At 47.4% G+C, this 16,249-nt stretch overlaps 1 protein-coding gene across 7 annotated transcripts in view; it reads right to left on the reverse strand.

Moving 5' to 3' along the window:
- Positions 1 to 15,892, reverse strand: part of LOC137532296 (NACHT, LRR and PYD domains-containing protein 3-like) — a 784,203-nt gene extending 768,311 nt beyond the window's left edge. For 6 of the 7 annotated variants that reach the window (XR_011023906.1, XM_068252702.1, XM_068252685.1 and 3 more), the window contains exon 1: positions 7,270 to 7,351. The gene's annotated coding sequence lies outside the window, so the exon portion shown is untranslated. Of the gene's footprint in view, positions 1 to 7,269; positions 7,352 to 15,868 lie in introns of those variants that run through there. The other variant, XM_068252693.1, reaches the window with a different exon arrangement.
- Between the last annotated feature and the right edge of the window lie 357 nt (positions 15,893 to 16,249).

A 16,249-nucleotide genomic window follows, 5' to 3' on the forward strand; every position in this document is an offset into this window, starting at 1 on the left:
AATTATCAAGTTTATCAGCTTTGGGGTCCTTGGTATCAATACTTTGTATATTCCCATTTAAAAATAAACAAATCTTATTGGCTGTTTGTGGCTCCGCCCCCTTTCTGAGTTTGGGCCCTAGTCACCCAGTGACCAACTGTACCAGGTTTGAGGCATCTGCTTTTAACATTATAAGAGAATGGTAGCAGCTTAAACATTTCCTTTGAAAATCAAAAGGTGAATTTTTATTGGCTGTTGTAGGCTCCACCCACCTTCCAAAATCTTAATCTCAGTTACCCAATGACCAACTGTGCAAAGTTTGAGAACACTGCCATTAACGGTGTAAGAATGGCTACAGTTTTTATTTTCCCAGTAAAAGCTGTTTTTGCCTCCGCCCACTTTTTGTGACCTTGACACACAGTCACTCAATGACCACGTTTGTGAGCTTTCAGGTTCCTGGCATCAAAAATGCGTGAATGGAAGCAGCTTATTCACCAAGGAAATCTGATTGGCTGTATGTGGCCCCGCCCCTTTAGTGAATTTGGACCCCAGTCACCCAAATGACGACTGTAGCAAGTTTGAAGCCTCTGCCATTAACAGTGTAAGAATGGCAGCAGTTTAAATATTCCCCTTGAAAATCAATAGGTGAATTTTGATTGGCTGTTGTAGGCTCCACCCACTTTCTTGAATCTTAATTGCATTCACCCAGTGACCAACTGTGTCAAGTTTGAGAACCCTGCGATTAACAGTGTAAGAATGGCTGCAGTTTACATTTTCCCATTAACAATGAATGGCTGAAATTTGATTGGCTGTTTTATGCTCCGCCCACTTTTCCTGGATTTGTAACCTCAGTCACCAAGTGACCAACTGTGCAAAGTGTGGGGACTGTGGCTTGATTACTGTGAGAATGGCAGCCTTTTCCATTTTTTCCATTGACTTGAATGGGTGAAATCTGATTTGCTGTTTGTAGCTCCGCCCAGGTGTGCAGGGGGGCGCGAGACCCCCGGAACATATCATCCCAGGTAGTAAGGGATCTGTATACCAAGTTTCGTTAAAATCGGTCAAGCCGTTTTTGAGTGATCGCGGCACATACACACACACACACACATACCCACATCCGATTTTATTATATATAGATTGTATGGTGTGTGATGGATTGTCAATTACTTGATGTACAGGTCCAACAAATTTTTTCTGAGCTTTCAATTATTTTATTCATGATTGGGGGAAAAATTGAACATGCATGTGTGGTACATTGGTCAGATTTTTGAATTGTTACAATCAGTTAGAAATATTGATTGCTATTCTTGAATTGAACAGATATTTAAAAAAATTGTATGGTGTGCGGCCACCTTAAAGCTATAATTACAGTTATACTAAACGAGGGAAGGACCCCACAGCTCCCTTCAACTTCTGTCCAATATCTCTACATCTGGGATCTCAAAATGTACCCACAATTATTAGCCAAGTCCTTAGTGTCTATGAATATAAAAAGGATATTGTACATGAGAAAATATTAAAATCTACCTGTAAGGGAAAAAAGTGCCCCTATGTGGTACTTACCTCAGCAGGGAGAACCCTCTGGATCCAAAAGAGGCTGCCCCCATCCTCTTCCCTCCCAGCGCTGGCAAACACGACAAAGAGCTGGTAGATGCATTACTGCAGCTAGCGCAGGCACAGTAGCTTTGTACTGCTCGGCTTTCTTCAGAAAAAGCTGGACTGGATCAGGTCTGCTCCTGCGCAGTAGGACAGACCCAAACGCCAAAACTAGCAAGCATGTGTGAGGAGGCTGCCTTTGGGGGTGCCAGAGGTGGAAGAAGTCTGCAAAGGACAACAGGGGAAGCCTCTTTAGGATCCAGATGCTTCCCCCTCCAGAGGGGAGTACCCCATAGTGGATATTTTTTTCCCTACAGGTGTTCTTTAAAAAGTACCTGTAGTGACAAAAAGCGCCCCTAGAGCAGGGGTCTCAAACTCAATTTACCTGGGGGCCGCAGGAGGCAAAGTCAGGATGAGGCTAGGCCGCATAAGGGATTTCACAAAAAAAGTCCTCAAATGTCATTATTAACGGTTTTAATTATTTCTTCTGAACATGAAGTGTCCTACCTTATAGTTCGCTACAGTGCTCCCATTACAAGCAATCCGCCGTGTCCCCGCTGCAAAACGAGGGCTGCAGAGCCCCCAAATCGCCCCGGGCCAATCCGCCAGCATTTCCTGGAAGGGGCAGAGCTTTAAGCTTCAGCTCTGCCCCTCCTGACGTCAATCGCGGCGGATCACCGCCTCTGCCCGCCCCTCTCACTCTTCCTTCACAGAGAGGAGCGGGGAGAGGCGGCGATTGACGTCAGGAGGGGCAGAGCTACAGCTGGAATCTCTGCCCCTCAGCGCAGTCGTGGATGTTTGCCCAGGGGATTTGGGGGCTCTGCAGCCATCGTTTAGCGGCGGGGATGCGGCGGATTACTTGGGAGCACTGAAGCGAACTATAAGGTAAAATAGTTTGCTTCCGTGTCTCTTTTGCTTTTGCTGGCGCCGGCTACAAAATATTGTATCGAGGGCCAAGAGTTTGAGACCCCTACCCTAGAGGATACTTACCCTGGGAAGAGGAAGCCTCTGGATCCTAAAGGGGCTCCCCCCGTCAGTAGAAGGGATCCTGCATTGGAACCCCCAAAGATATGCTTTCCGGCAGTGTGCAAATGCACACTAGTGGCTCTCCCCCCAGCTCCAGTGGAAATAGCCTATTCTGATTGGGTCCATGTGCCTGCGCAGTGCAACGGACCTGATCGGGCTCTGCTACTTCTGCTGGAGACTGAGCAGTAAATTGGTAGTGTGCATGTTTTTGTTTTTTTTCCAGGGACTGCTACCGCTGGACCCCCGATGAGGGGGGGGGGGGGACCTCATCAGTATCCAGAGGCTTCCCCTCCCGTGGTAAGTGGCCCCTCTGGGCACTTTATTCCTTTCAAGTCTTCTTAATAAAAAAATACACATACACACAGATTGTTGCAGCAAAAATTTACTTCTCTTTTAGGCCTCTTTTCCACGGACAGTTGAGCTGTGTGCTCAGCAAGCAGTTACCAGGCAGCAGTGAGCAGTTATAAGTCAGCAGTGAGCAGTTGTGAGAGTTTGAGTGGCATTTCACGGCCTATCAACCGTCCATGGAAATTAGGCTTTTCCTCTCAAAATCTCACAACTGCTTGCTGCTGCCTGGTAACTGCTTGCTGCTGCCTGGTAACTGCTCGCCACTGCCTGGTAACTGCTCGCCGCTACCTAGTAAGTTGGTAACTGCTCGCAGCTACCTGGTAACTACTCACCGCTGCCTGGTAACTGCTCGCCGCTACCTGGTAAGTTGGTAACTGCTCGCAGCTACCTGGTAACTACTCACCGCTGCCTGGTAACTGCTTGCCGCTACCTGGTAACTGCTCGCCGCTGCCTGGTAACCAGCTGTGGAGTCGGTCCAAAAATCCACCGACTCCGACTCCTCAGTTTAGGATTCCACCGACTCCTCGACTCCGACTCCTCTAATTTGCATATTACAATTTTGTTGATTAAAAGTATGTAACATGAAATTTGTCTCTTAACTGCCAACGCTTAGGAATTTTACAAGACAACTGAAGGGAGAAGGATATGGAGACTACTATATTTATTCCCTTTAGACTAAAACTAGTCCTTGGTAAGAGTACTTGTAAAAGGTACAAACTGGAACAAAGAACATCTATCAGGCCCTAGGCAATGTAACTGTGGGTACATGTAAGAATAATGTGCAGGTACTCTGCAGGGGAATGAGGAGATTCTTTCTCTATTACACATTCTTCATGAACAATCTGAACAAGGTTTATGGGTGACAACACCTCTGTGTTCAATGTGCACAGCATTCTCAGTGGATTCCCTGCAGCTCTGTGGGGAGTGCATATGTAGAGTATAGTACTACTGTGTAACAAAGTAAACCTGAGACAGATGAAATTAAAGTTTTATACATACCTGGGGCTTCCTCCAGCCGCCTTCGGGATAATCAGTCCCTCGTTGTCCTCCTCCACCACCTGGATCTTCTGCTATGAGTCCAGGTACTTGAGCCAGTCAGGCGTAGTGCGCATGCACACACTCCACCGCCAGGAGCATACTACACCTGTGCAGCACTATTGTGCAGGTGCAGAATGTTACTGGCTAAGGGAGTGGCATGCGGCCGGACAGCGCTGACTGGCTGAATTACCAGGACTCATAGCAGAAGATCCGGGTGGTGGAGGACAGCGAGGGGCTGATTAGCCTGAAGGGGGCTGGAGGAAGCCCCAGGTATGTATAAAACTTTACTTTTCATCCGTCTCAGGTACCCTTTAATTTGTAGTCACCAAACCAAATTTTAACAACATATCAAATTATTTGATTTCATCAGCAAAGGGAGTGCATACATTTGCATAAATCAGCATCAATGCAGAATTATTTCCATCTCGTTGACCATCTCTATTAGTGACACAGCTACACATCAGGCTTTATTCTTACAGTATAGATGTTATTTAGTATATATAAGAGATTCCTGTGTACACATCATATATACAGTCACAATCAGTTGTGTATATCTGACCTTAAAAATACGGCGACTGCTTTATTGAAGCAGCACAAGTACGGTAACTAATTTTGGTTTATTTCATTTTTGTGGACTAAGCACAGCTATTACTGTATATATACATTATTTTTAATGACTATTATCTGAGAAATAGAACATTTTATCATATTTTCTATTTTAATTACAGTTACAAATTCATTAGGAGTCGGAGTCGGTGCATTTTTTCCCGACTCCGACTCCAGGCACCCAAAATTGCCCGACTCCGACTCCACAGCCCTGCTGGTAACTGCTCGCTGCTGCCTGGTTTCTGCTCGCCGCTGCCTGGTAACTGCTCGCCGCTGCCTGGTAACTGCTCGCCGCTGCCTGGTAACTGCTCGCCGCTGCCTGGTAAGTTGGTAACTGCTCGCAGCTATCTGGTAACTACTCACCGCTGCCTGGTAACTGCTCGCCGCTACCTGGTAAGTTGGTAACTGCGCGCAGCTACCTGGTAACTGCTCACCACTTCCTGGTAACTGCTTGCTCATTGCTGCCTGGTAACTGCTTGCTGAGCACACAGATCAACTGCTCGTGGAAAAGAGACCTCACCGAACCAAATCTTGAACAATTATAAAAATGTCTTTTTTTTTTCCAAGTATCAAAAATGTATATGTTGGCGCTTTATAAGTACAATAAATAATAATAATAATAATCAAGTTCTAAGCAGACAGTACTGCAATAAATACTCATGCACTCCTCTTTGAGGACCCCGTCACACTGGTGCGGTGCAGTGCTGCATTTTACCGGTCATATTACACTGCACAGGTACTCTAACACAAGCGACAAACCCACGTTACCATGTGACCTCTACAGCAACGTGCGGCAGACTGGAAGTCACACAAGTGTATTGCGATTCACGTGTTTTAAAAGTGTTACGCATCGCACATGGACTGAAACGTTTTTTTAGAAATACACTTCTGTGCACATCATTGATTTGGCAACAGGAAGTGAACATTACTTCCTGCTTGGCCTACTGTCAGACAGGGATTACCGCGTATTAACGTAGTAATCCCTAAAGGCCTATTTTCGGGCCGCACCACACTTGCAGATATGCAGTGTGCAGGATTGAAGGTTTTCTACAATACAGTGTTTAGGCGACAATGGCAGCTTGTTTCGTGTCTATAGAAGGTCTCTTCTTCAGGCCTTTATGCCTGGCACACACCATGCAATTTCCCTTCAGATTCAGTCCAATTGATAATTTCTGACAGGTCCGATCATCTCCCGATAGATAATGCGATCAATATTCTACAGTAGAGATAGGAAAATTCAACCCATTATTAATCGGTAGGTGATCAGACCCGTTGTAAATTATCGATTGGACCCATCGATCTGACAGGAAATTGTATGGTGTGTACCCTGCATAACGGCAGATAAAATTCTTAGCCACATGCTCTTTGGGCTCCGCACTTTCCACGCCATGCACCAGGGTTTCTCTTTATGGTATTGGGCTGGAGGCGCAGTGCGCTCTTTCGATCTCCCTCCAGTGGAGAATAGTACTGCGCAGAAGCAGCACTAATCTCTGCCGGAGAAAGACAGAAGGACTGCACTGCGCATCCTCCAGACTGGCCAAACTAATGGGATCCAATACCAGAGCTGCAGGCAGCAGAGGACGGCGGCGTGGGAGCGATCCGTGCACCTGGGGCTGGAGGAAGCCCCAGGTATGTATAAAACAGTATTATTCACCTCTGGTTCACTTTAAGGGGAAAAACCCTTGGAGGTGTAAGCACCACTGACCTCGTTTTCAGATAAAATGTTTTAATTGATCTATATTATCTGTGCTATGACTCAAGAGTTACAGCACAATCCCCCCCCCCCCCCCCCCACACACGCTTTGTAGAGATGCAGAGCTCAAGGAAGGGCTGAAAGGAAGTATCAGTACTTCCTCCTCTCTGCCCATCATGAGTAACTTCCCCTGCTTCATGAATAACTTCCCCGCGCGCTGCTTGCGGTACTGAGGGTACACTTTCGGTCTGAGCTAAATGACCTCAGTACCGCACACAGCGCAGCGGAACTAATAGCGGCGAGTTCAGGGGACGTTTCTCATGACAGGAAGAGAGCAGGAAGTACTGATACTTCCTCCCAGCTCGTCCTCAATGTTCTGTTCAAGTCGAAGATTTTGGATGCGCAAAACAGTGGGCAGGGGGGGGGAGGGAGGAAGAGGTGGGGAGAGAGGGGGGGCAGAGAGAGGGGGGGGGAGAGAGGGAGGGAGGCAGGGGGGGGGGGGGGCAGAGAGGAGGGGCAGAGGGGGTAGAGAGGGGGGCAGGCGGGGAGAGAGAGAGGAGGCAGAGGGGGGTCGGGGGTGTGGCAGAGGGGGAAGAGATGGGGGGACTGAAGAGGGAGGAAAGTGCTGTGATATATGTCACAGCGCAGAAAATAAAATATCATAAAAAATGTGCTGCTTTTCAGGGAGGTCAGGGGTACTTGAAGTGTTTCTACTCCTTTTTCTTCCCATTACAGGTTTCCTTTAAACCAGCACCTATTCAATAGGAGACCTTGGGAAAGACTCCCTAACCCTGCTCCTGCCTATACAGCGTGCCTTAGTGGCTGCAGCTTTTAGCCGGTCGGGAGAAACCAGCTATAAGAATGTCCTGTATCTCAATAGCCTTATCCCTGTCTATCGCTGCCTATAATAGTAACAGGTACACTGACCACACTTATATACAGGAGAGATGATGTTAGCAGGGGGCGGGGGGACACGGGCTCACCTGCACAGGAGAATCACCTCAGAGACACACGGAGACCACACCTGTCACAGCGCAGAGGGAAATCACTTCCGCATTCCCGCGCGCTACTTCAACTAGACAAACACGCCCAACTGCATCGCCCAATCACAGCGCAGTATAGGGCAGGCAGCAGCCAACCACAGCAGAGCATTATACGAGAATGGAGAATAGGGCGGCGCGTGTTGGGGTGATGTCTCTGCATCTCGCACGCACAGAGGAAATCCTCCATGTTGAGCAGGTTAAATACGCAGTATGGAAATGAACGTCATCTAATAAGCAGATGATGCGGGGATTACACTCTCATTGCCGGAGATAGAAGTAAAATCAACACAAACAGCTCCACCCATCGCATTATTTGCTCCATTACAGCTGCTGGAGGCTGCGACTGACATGGGAGAGGGGGCTGCCTGTACATGGAAGTGACATATGGGAGAGGGGGCTGCAGTACATGGAAGTGACATATGGGAGAGGGGGCTGCAGTACATGGAAGTTATATATGGGAGAGGGGGCTGCAGTACATGGAAGTTATATATGGGAGAGGGGGCTGCAGTACATGGAAGTTATATATGGGAGAGGGGGCTGCTGTACATGGAAGTTATATATGGGAGAGGGGAGGCCGTACATGGAAGTTATATATGGGAGAGGGGCTGCCGTACATGGAAGTTATATATGGAGAGATGGGGCTGCTGTACATGGAAGTTATATATGGGAGAGGGGGCTGCTGGACATGGAAGTTATATATGGGAGAGGGGGCTGCAGGACATGGAAGTTATATATGGGAGAGGGGGCTGCAGTACATGGAAGTTATATATGGGAGAGGGGGCTGCCGTACATGGAAGTTATATATGGGAGAGGGGGCTGCCGTACATGGAAGTTATATATGGGAGAGGGGGCTGCCGTACATGGAAGTTATATATGGGAGAGGGGGCTGCCGTACATGGAAGTTATATATGGGAGAGGGGCTGCCGTACATGGAAGCATACCTCCCAACATTTTAACATAACAAACCGGGACACTGGCCACACCCCTAACCACACCCCCAACACGCCTACCATCGTTTTTTGAAGATTTTTTTTAATTAAATATTTATACCCTTATTTTTTTTTTTTATAAGTAGACACCCTCATACACCCTGCCCGTGGGTGGGGAGGAGGGTAAGGGTGCCTGTGGGTGGGGAGGAGGGTGCCACTTTTAGGTTGGGGGGGGTTGCCTGGGCAGATAATGGAGGCGGAAAAACTGATAGAGGCTCCAGCCGCGGTAATGAGGGATGCGGGAGCTTCACTGCTTCCTCCCTCCCTCTCTCTGAATGCCCCCCTATGTATGTCTGTGTGCCCCCCTCCCTGTAGGCAGAGTGAGCGGAGCGGCCAGTCGGGTCCTCTTACCGCTGATGCACGCCGCGCGTACTGTCTCTCTGGCATCAGACCTCCATGTGCTTCCTGTTTACCTACGTCACAGGAAGCACATGGAGGTCCGATGCCAGAGAGACAGTACGCGCGGCGTGCATCAGCGGTAAGAGGACCCGACTGGCCGCTCCGCTGCGCTCACTCTGCCTACAGGAAGGGGAGGGGGGCACACAGACATACATAGGGGGGCATTCAGAGGGAGGGAGGAAGCAGTGAAGCTCCCGCATCCGTCATTACCGCGGCTGGAGCCCCGATCAGTTTTTCCGCCTCCATTATCTGCCCAGCCGGCCGGGATTCAAGAGGGGGGGGCCCGGGACAGCGGGAGGGCCCCCCCAAATCGGGAGAATCCCGACCAATCCGGGACGGTTGGGGGCTATGATGGAAGTTATATATGGGAGAGGGGGCTGCAGTACATGGAAGTTATATATGGGAGAGATGGGGCTGCAGTACATGGAAGTTGTATATGGGAGAGGGGCTGCAGTACATGGAAGTTATATATGGGAGAGGGGGAAGCCTTACATGGAAGTTGTATATGGGAGAGGGGCTGCAGTACATGGAAGTTATATATGGGAGAGGGGGAAGCCTTACATGGAAGGTATATATGGGAGAGGGGGCTGCAGTACATGGAAGCTATATATGGGAGAGGGGGCTGCAGTACATGGAAGTTATATATGGGAGAGAGGGCTGCCGTACATGGAAGTTATATATGGGAGAGGGGCTGCTGTACATGGAAGTTATATATGGGAGAGAGGGCTGCCCTACATGGAAGTTATATATGGGAGAGATGGGGCTGCTGTATATGGAAGTTATATATGGGAGAGGGGGCTGCTGTACATGGAAGTTATATATGGGAGAAGCAGTAAAGTGTTGTACCGTGTTAGCCATGAGTAAAAGCAAAAAGTTTTGAATCAGGATGATACCATTTATTGGCTAACTTAGAGATGGATAAACAGTGAGCTTTCGACCAGTCCGACGAAGGCTTTTTATAAGTCGAAAGCTCACTGTTTATCCATCTCTAAGTTAGCCAATAAATGATATATGGGAGAGGGAGCTGCAGTACACGGAAGTTATATATGGGAGAGGGCTGCTGTACAAAGTTATATATGGGAGAGGGGCTGCTGTACATGGAAGTTATATATGGGAGAGGGGGCTGCCGTACATGGAAGTTATATATGGGAGAGGGGCTGCAGTACATGGAAGTTATATGTGAGAGAGGGGCTGCTGTACATGGAGGCTATATATGGGAGAGGGGCTGTCGTACATGGAAGTTATATATGGGAGAGGGGGCTGCCTTACGTGGAAGTTATATATGGGAGAGGGGCTGCAGTACATGGAAGTTATATGTGAGAGAGGGGCTGCTGTACATGGAGACTATATATGGGAGAGGGGCTGTCGTACATGGAAGTTATATATGGGGGGGGGCTGTTGTACATGGAAGTTATATATGGGAGGGGGTCTGCTGTACATGGAAGTTATATATGGGAGGGGGGCTGCTGTACATGGAAGTTATATATGGGAGAGGGGGCTGCCGTATATGGAAGTTATGTATAGGAGAGGGGGCTGCCGTACATGGAAGTTATGTATAGGAGAGGGGGCTGCCGTACATGGAAGTAATATATGGGAGAGGGGCTGCTGTACATGGAAGTTATATATGGGAGAGATGCTGTCATACATGGAAGTTATATATGGGAGGGAGGCTGCTAGACATGGAAGTTATGTATGGGGGAGGAGGCAGCCGTACATGGAAGAGGGGGCTGCTGTACATGGAGGTTATATATGGGAGAGGGGGCTGCAGTACATGGAAGTTATATATGGGAGAGGGGGCTGCTGTACATGGAGGTTATATATGGGAGTGGGGTTGCCGTGCATGGAAGTTATATATGGGAGAGAGGGCTGCCGTACATGGAAGTTATATATGGGAGAGAGGGCATCTCTACATGGAAGTTATATATGGGAGAGGGGCTGCAGTACATGGAAGTTATATATGGGAGAGGGGGCTGCTGTACATGGAAGTTATATATGGGAGAGAGGGCTGCCGTACATGGAAGTTATATATGGGAGAGGGGCCGCTGCACATGGAAGAGGGGGTTGCTGTACATGGAAGTTATATATGGGAGAGGGGGCTGCCTACATGGAAGATATATATGGGAGAGGGGGCTGCCATAGATGGAAGTTATATATGGGAGAGGGGACTGCCATACATGGAAATTATATATGGGAGAGGGGGCTGCCGTATATGGAAGTTATATATGGTAGAGGGGAATGCTGTACATGAAAGTTATATATGGGAGAGGGGGCTGCCGTACATGAACGTTATATATAGAAGAGGGGGCCGCCGTACATGGAAGTTATATATGGGAGAGGGGGCTGCTGTACATGGAACTTATATATGGGAGAGGGGGCTGCCATACATGAAAGTTATATATGGGAGAGGAGGCTGCCGTTCATGGAAGTTATATATGGGAGAGGGGGCTGCCGTACATGGAAGGTATATATGAGAGAGGAAGCTGCTGTACATGAAAGTTATATATGGGAGAGGGGGGCTGCTGGACATGAAAGTGATATATGGGAGAGGGGGCTGATGTACATGGAAGTTATATATGGGAGAGGGGCTGCCGTACATGGAAGTTATATATGGGAGAGGGGCTGCCGTACATGGAAGTTATATATGGGAGAGGGGCTGCCGTACATGGAAGTTATATATGGGAGAGGAGGCTGCTGTACATGGAAGTTACATATTGGAGAGGAGGCTGCTGTACATAGAAGTTATACTGTATATGGGAGAGGGGGCTGCCATACATGGAAGTTATGTATAGGAGAGGGGGCTGCAGTACATGGAGGTTAAATATGAGAGAGGGGCTGCTGTACATGGAAGTTATATATGGGAGAGTGAGCTGCTGTACATGGAAGTTATATATGGGAGAGGGGGCTGCTGTACATGGAAGTATATATGGGAGAGGGGCTGCCATACATGGAAGTTATGTATAGGAGAGGGGGCTGCAGTACATGGAGGTTAAATATGAGAGAGGGGCTGCTGTACATGGAAGTTATATATGGCAGAGTGAGCTGCTGTACATGGAAGTTATATATGGGAGAGGGGGCTGCTGTACATGGAAGTATATATGGGAGAGGGGCTGCCATACATGGAAGTTATATATGGGAGAGGGGGCTGCTGGACATGGAAGTTATATATGCGAGAGGGAGCTGCTGTACATGGAAGTTATATATGGGAGAGGGGCTGCAGTACATGGAAGTTATATATGGGAGAGTGAGCTGCTGTACATGGAAGTTATATATGGGAGAGTGAGCTGCAGTACATGGAAGTATATATGGGAGAGGGGCTGCCATACATGGAAGTTATATATGGGAGAGGGGGCTGCTGTACATAGAAGTGATACATGCGAGAGGGAGCTGCTGTACATGGAAGTTATATATGAGAGAGGGGCTGCTGTACATGGAAGTTATATATGGGAGAGTGAGCTGCTGTACATGGAAGTTATATATGGGAGAGTGAGCTGCTGTACATGGAAGTATATATGGGAGAGGGGCTGCCATACATGGAAGTTATATATGGGAGAGGGGGCTGCTGTACATGGAAGTTATATATGGGAGAGGGGTGCTGTATATGGAAGTTATATATGGGAGAGGGGGTTGCTGGACATGGAGGTGATACATGCGAGAGGGAGCTGCTGTACATGGAAGTTATATATGGGAGAGGGGCTGCCGTACATGGAAGTTATATATGGGAAAGGGGGCTGCCGGACATGGAAGTGATACATGCGAGAGGGGGCTGCCGTACATGGAAGTGATACATGCGAGAGGGGGCTGACGTACATGGAAGTTATATATGGGAGAGGGGCTGCCGTACATGGAAGTTATACAGTGGCTTGCAAAAGTATTCGGCCCCCTTGAAGTTTTCCACATTTTGTCACATTACTGCCACAAACATGAATCAATTTTATTGGAATTCCATGTGAAAGACCAATACAAAGTGGTGTACATGTGAGAAGTGGAACAAAAATCATACATGATTCCAAACATTTTTTACAAATCAATAACTGCAAGTGGGGTGTGCGTAATTATTCAGCCCCCCTGAGTCAACACTTTGTAGAACCACCTTTTGCTGCAATTACAGCTGCTAATCTCTTAGGGTATGTCTCTACCAGCTTTGCACATCTAGAGACTGAAATCCTTGCCCATTCTCCTTTGCAAAACAGCTCCAGCTCAGTCAGATTAGATGGACAGAGTTTGTGATCAGCAGTTTTCAGATCTTGCCACAGATCTCGATTGGATTTAGATCTGGACTTTGACTGGGCCATTGTAACACATGAATATGTTTTGTTTTAAACCATTCCATTGTTGCCCTGGCTTTATGTTTAGGGTCATTGTCCTGCTGGAAGGTGAACCTCCACCCCAGTCTCAAGTCTTTTGCAGACTCCAAGAGGTTTTCTTCCAAGATTGCCCTGTATTTGGCTCCATTCATCTTCCCATCAACTCTGACCAGCTTCCCTGTCCCTGCTGAAGAGAAGCACCCCCGGAGCATGATGCTGCCACCACCATATTTGACAGTGGAGGTGCATTCTGAGTGATGTGCAATGTTAGTTTTCTGCCACACATAGCGTTTTGCATTTTGGCCAAAAAGTTTCATTTTGATCTCATCTGACCAGAGCACCTTCTTCCACATGGTTGCTGTGTCCCCCACATGGCTTGTGGCAAACTGCAAACGGGACTTCTTATGCTTTCTGTTAACAATGCCTTTCTTCTTGCCACTCTTCCATAAAGGCCAACTTTGTGCAGTGCACGACTAATAGTTGTCCTATGGACAAAGTCTCCCACCTGAGCTGTAGATCTCTGCAGGTCATCCAGAGTCACCATGGGCCTCTTGACTGCATTTCTGATCAGTGCTCTCATTGTTCGGCCTGTAAGTTTAGGTGGACGGCCTTGTCTTGGTAGGTTTACAGTTGTGCCATACTCCTTCCATTTCTGAATGATCACTTGAACAGTGCTCCGTGGGATGTTCAAGGCTTTGGAAATCTTTTTGTAGCCTAAGCCTGCTTTAAATTCTCAATAACGTGATCCCTATATATATAATATCCCCAATATTCTCTTAGACAACCTCTGAGGACGTCACAGAGCAGCTGTATTTGTACTGACATTGCATTACACACAGGTGCACTCTATTTAGTCATTAGCACTCATCAGGCAATGTCTATGGGCAACTGACTGCACTCAGACCAAAGGGGGTTGAATAATTATGCACACCCCACTTTTCAGTTATTTATTTGTAGAAATGTTTGGAATGATGTATGATTTTCAATCCACTTCTCACGTGTACACCACTTTGTGTTGGTCTTTCACGTGGAATTCCAATAAAATTGATTCATGTTTATGGCAGTAATATGACAAAATGTGGAAAACTTCAAGGGGGCCGAATACTGTATATGGGAGAGGGGCTGCTGTAAGTGGAAGTTATATATGGGAGAGGGGGCTGCTCTACATGGAAGTTTTATATGGGAGAGGGGGCTGCATTATATGCAAGTAATATATAGAAGAGGGGGCTGCTGTACATGAAAGTTATACAGTGCTGGCCATTATTATTCATAGCCCTGGCAACTTTTGACTTAAAGTTACTTCTGTTCAACCAGCAAGTAATTTTTGATGGGAAATGACATACAGTACAGACTTGGGCGTCCGCAGAAAATTAATTAAAAAAAAGCCATTTGTCCAGCAGCACACTGTTGTACCTGTAGACTGTTTTGTAGCCTCATGCAGTGCAGGAGAGTGTGACTGTGTGGCTCCAGTGTGCTATATTCAGCCCGGGGATTCTGAGATTGCAGGAGGATAGTGGAGGAGGGGGGCGGCGTGTACAGGAAAGCCAGCAAGCTGTGAGAACATCAAGATCCCCCTGCTGTGCAATCTTCTCTCACCTCCTCAGCTGTGTCAGCAAGGCGAGCCAGGGATGCTAAAGAGCACTGGGAACCCTGTCATCACTCAGCCTCCCTGCACAACTGGCTGCTGTAGGCAGCTTTCCCATCCTGTACAGTGTGCTGCTTGAATAATCACCCCTGAGAAAGAGCGGCTTCCGTCCCTGCAACTGTGTGCCGCCATATTGTTGTAGCCCAGCACATAAACAGCAGCTTCTGATTGGCCCTTAGCTCAGAATCAGAGCATGAAATCACGCCCAGCCCACAGCTCCCGGCCCATCCAATTATTTATGGATCCAGCAGTGACAGAAATTTGGCAGCACAGCCACCCGCCCCTCCACGCTGTCACTGACCATCCAGCTGCCCAGGGAGAGTGACTGTCCCCCTGAGAGCTGTCTTTGACTGGCAGATCGATACTTCCGGGTTCAGGTGGCTGGGAGGGGGGGGGGGGGCAGCAGCTGGCCAGGGGGTGACGTCCGCCCTATTTTGCCATACATGCGGACGCCTGTGAGTACAGACCAAAAGTTTGGACACACCTTCTCCTTCAGACTACCTCTTGAAGCTCATCAAGAGAATGCCAAGAGTCTGCAAAGCAGTAATCAAAGCAAAAGGTGGTTACTTTGAAGATCATAACATATTTTCAGTTGTTTCACACTTTTTGGTTGTGTACCATACTTCCACATGTGTTAATTCATAGTTTGGATGCCTTCAGAGTGAATCTACAATGTTCATAGTCAGGAAAATAAAGAAAACTCTTTGAATGAGAAGGTGTGTCCAAACCTTTGGTCTGTACTGTAGGTGTCTCCCAAAAGATAAGACGATGTACAAGAGGCATTATTGTGGGAAAAAACATTCTCAGCTTCTATTTACATTTGAGCAAAAAGAGTCCAGTCGAAAATTATTCATACCCTTCTAAGTAATCAATAAAAAAAGCCTTTATTGCCTATTACAGCAATCAAACGCTTCCTATAATTGCAGACCAGCTTTTAACAAGTCTCCACATGCATTTTTGCACATTCAACTTTCAGGTTGGAGGGTCTTCTTGCCATCACCCTGATCTTTAGCTCCCTCCACAGATTCTCAATTGGATTCAATTCAGGACTCTGGCTAGGATACTCCAAAACATTAATATTGTTTTCTGCTAACCATTTCTTCACACAAGATGGCAACGAGATAGCATGCATTCTTGAGAGCTCCGTTGCCTAGCCTCTAATTAAAGTTAAAAAAAACCACTATGTTCCAGCAGAAAATTACCTCACTTGATCCCTGATCACTTGCTGAACCTCCTGAGAGCAAATTGGAGTGGTACGAATCGCCTGCAGAGACAGAAGGAGATATCAGGTCCGGTATTAGTCATGGAGAGAATCCAAAGACATAACAACAAAAGTTGTTTAGGGGATACCTTTAATGACTAACTGTACAAGATTCCTTTGCAAGCTTTCGAAACTTTAACCACTTGAGGACCTAGGGCTTTCTACCCCTTAAGGACCGGCCACTTTTTTTCCATTCAGACCACTGCAGCTTTCACGGTTTATTGCTCGCTCATACAACCTACCACCTAAATGAATTTTGGCTCCTTTTCTTGTCACTAATACAGCTTTCTTTTGGGGCTATTTGATTGCTCCTGCGATTTTT

Source organism: Hyperolius riggenbachi, chromosome 1, assembly GCF_040937935.1.
Source record: "Hyperolius riggenbachi isolate aHypRig1 chromosome 1, aHypRig1.pri, whole genome shotgun sequence".
NCBI lineage: Eukaryota > Metazoa > Chordata > Amphibia > Anura > Hyperoliidae > Hyperolius > Hyperolius riggenbachi.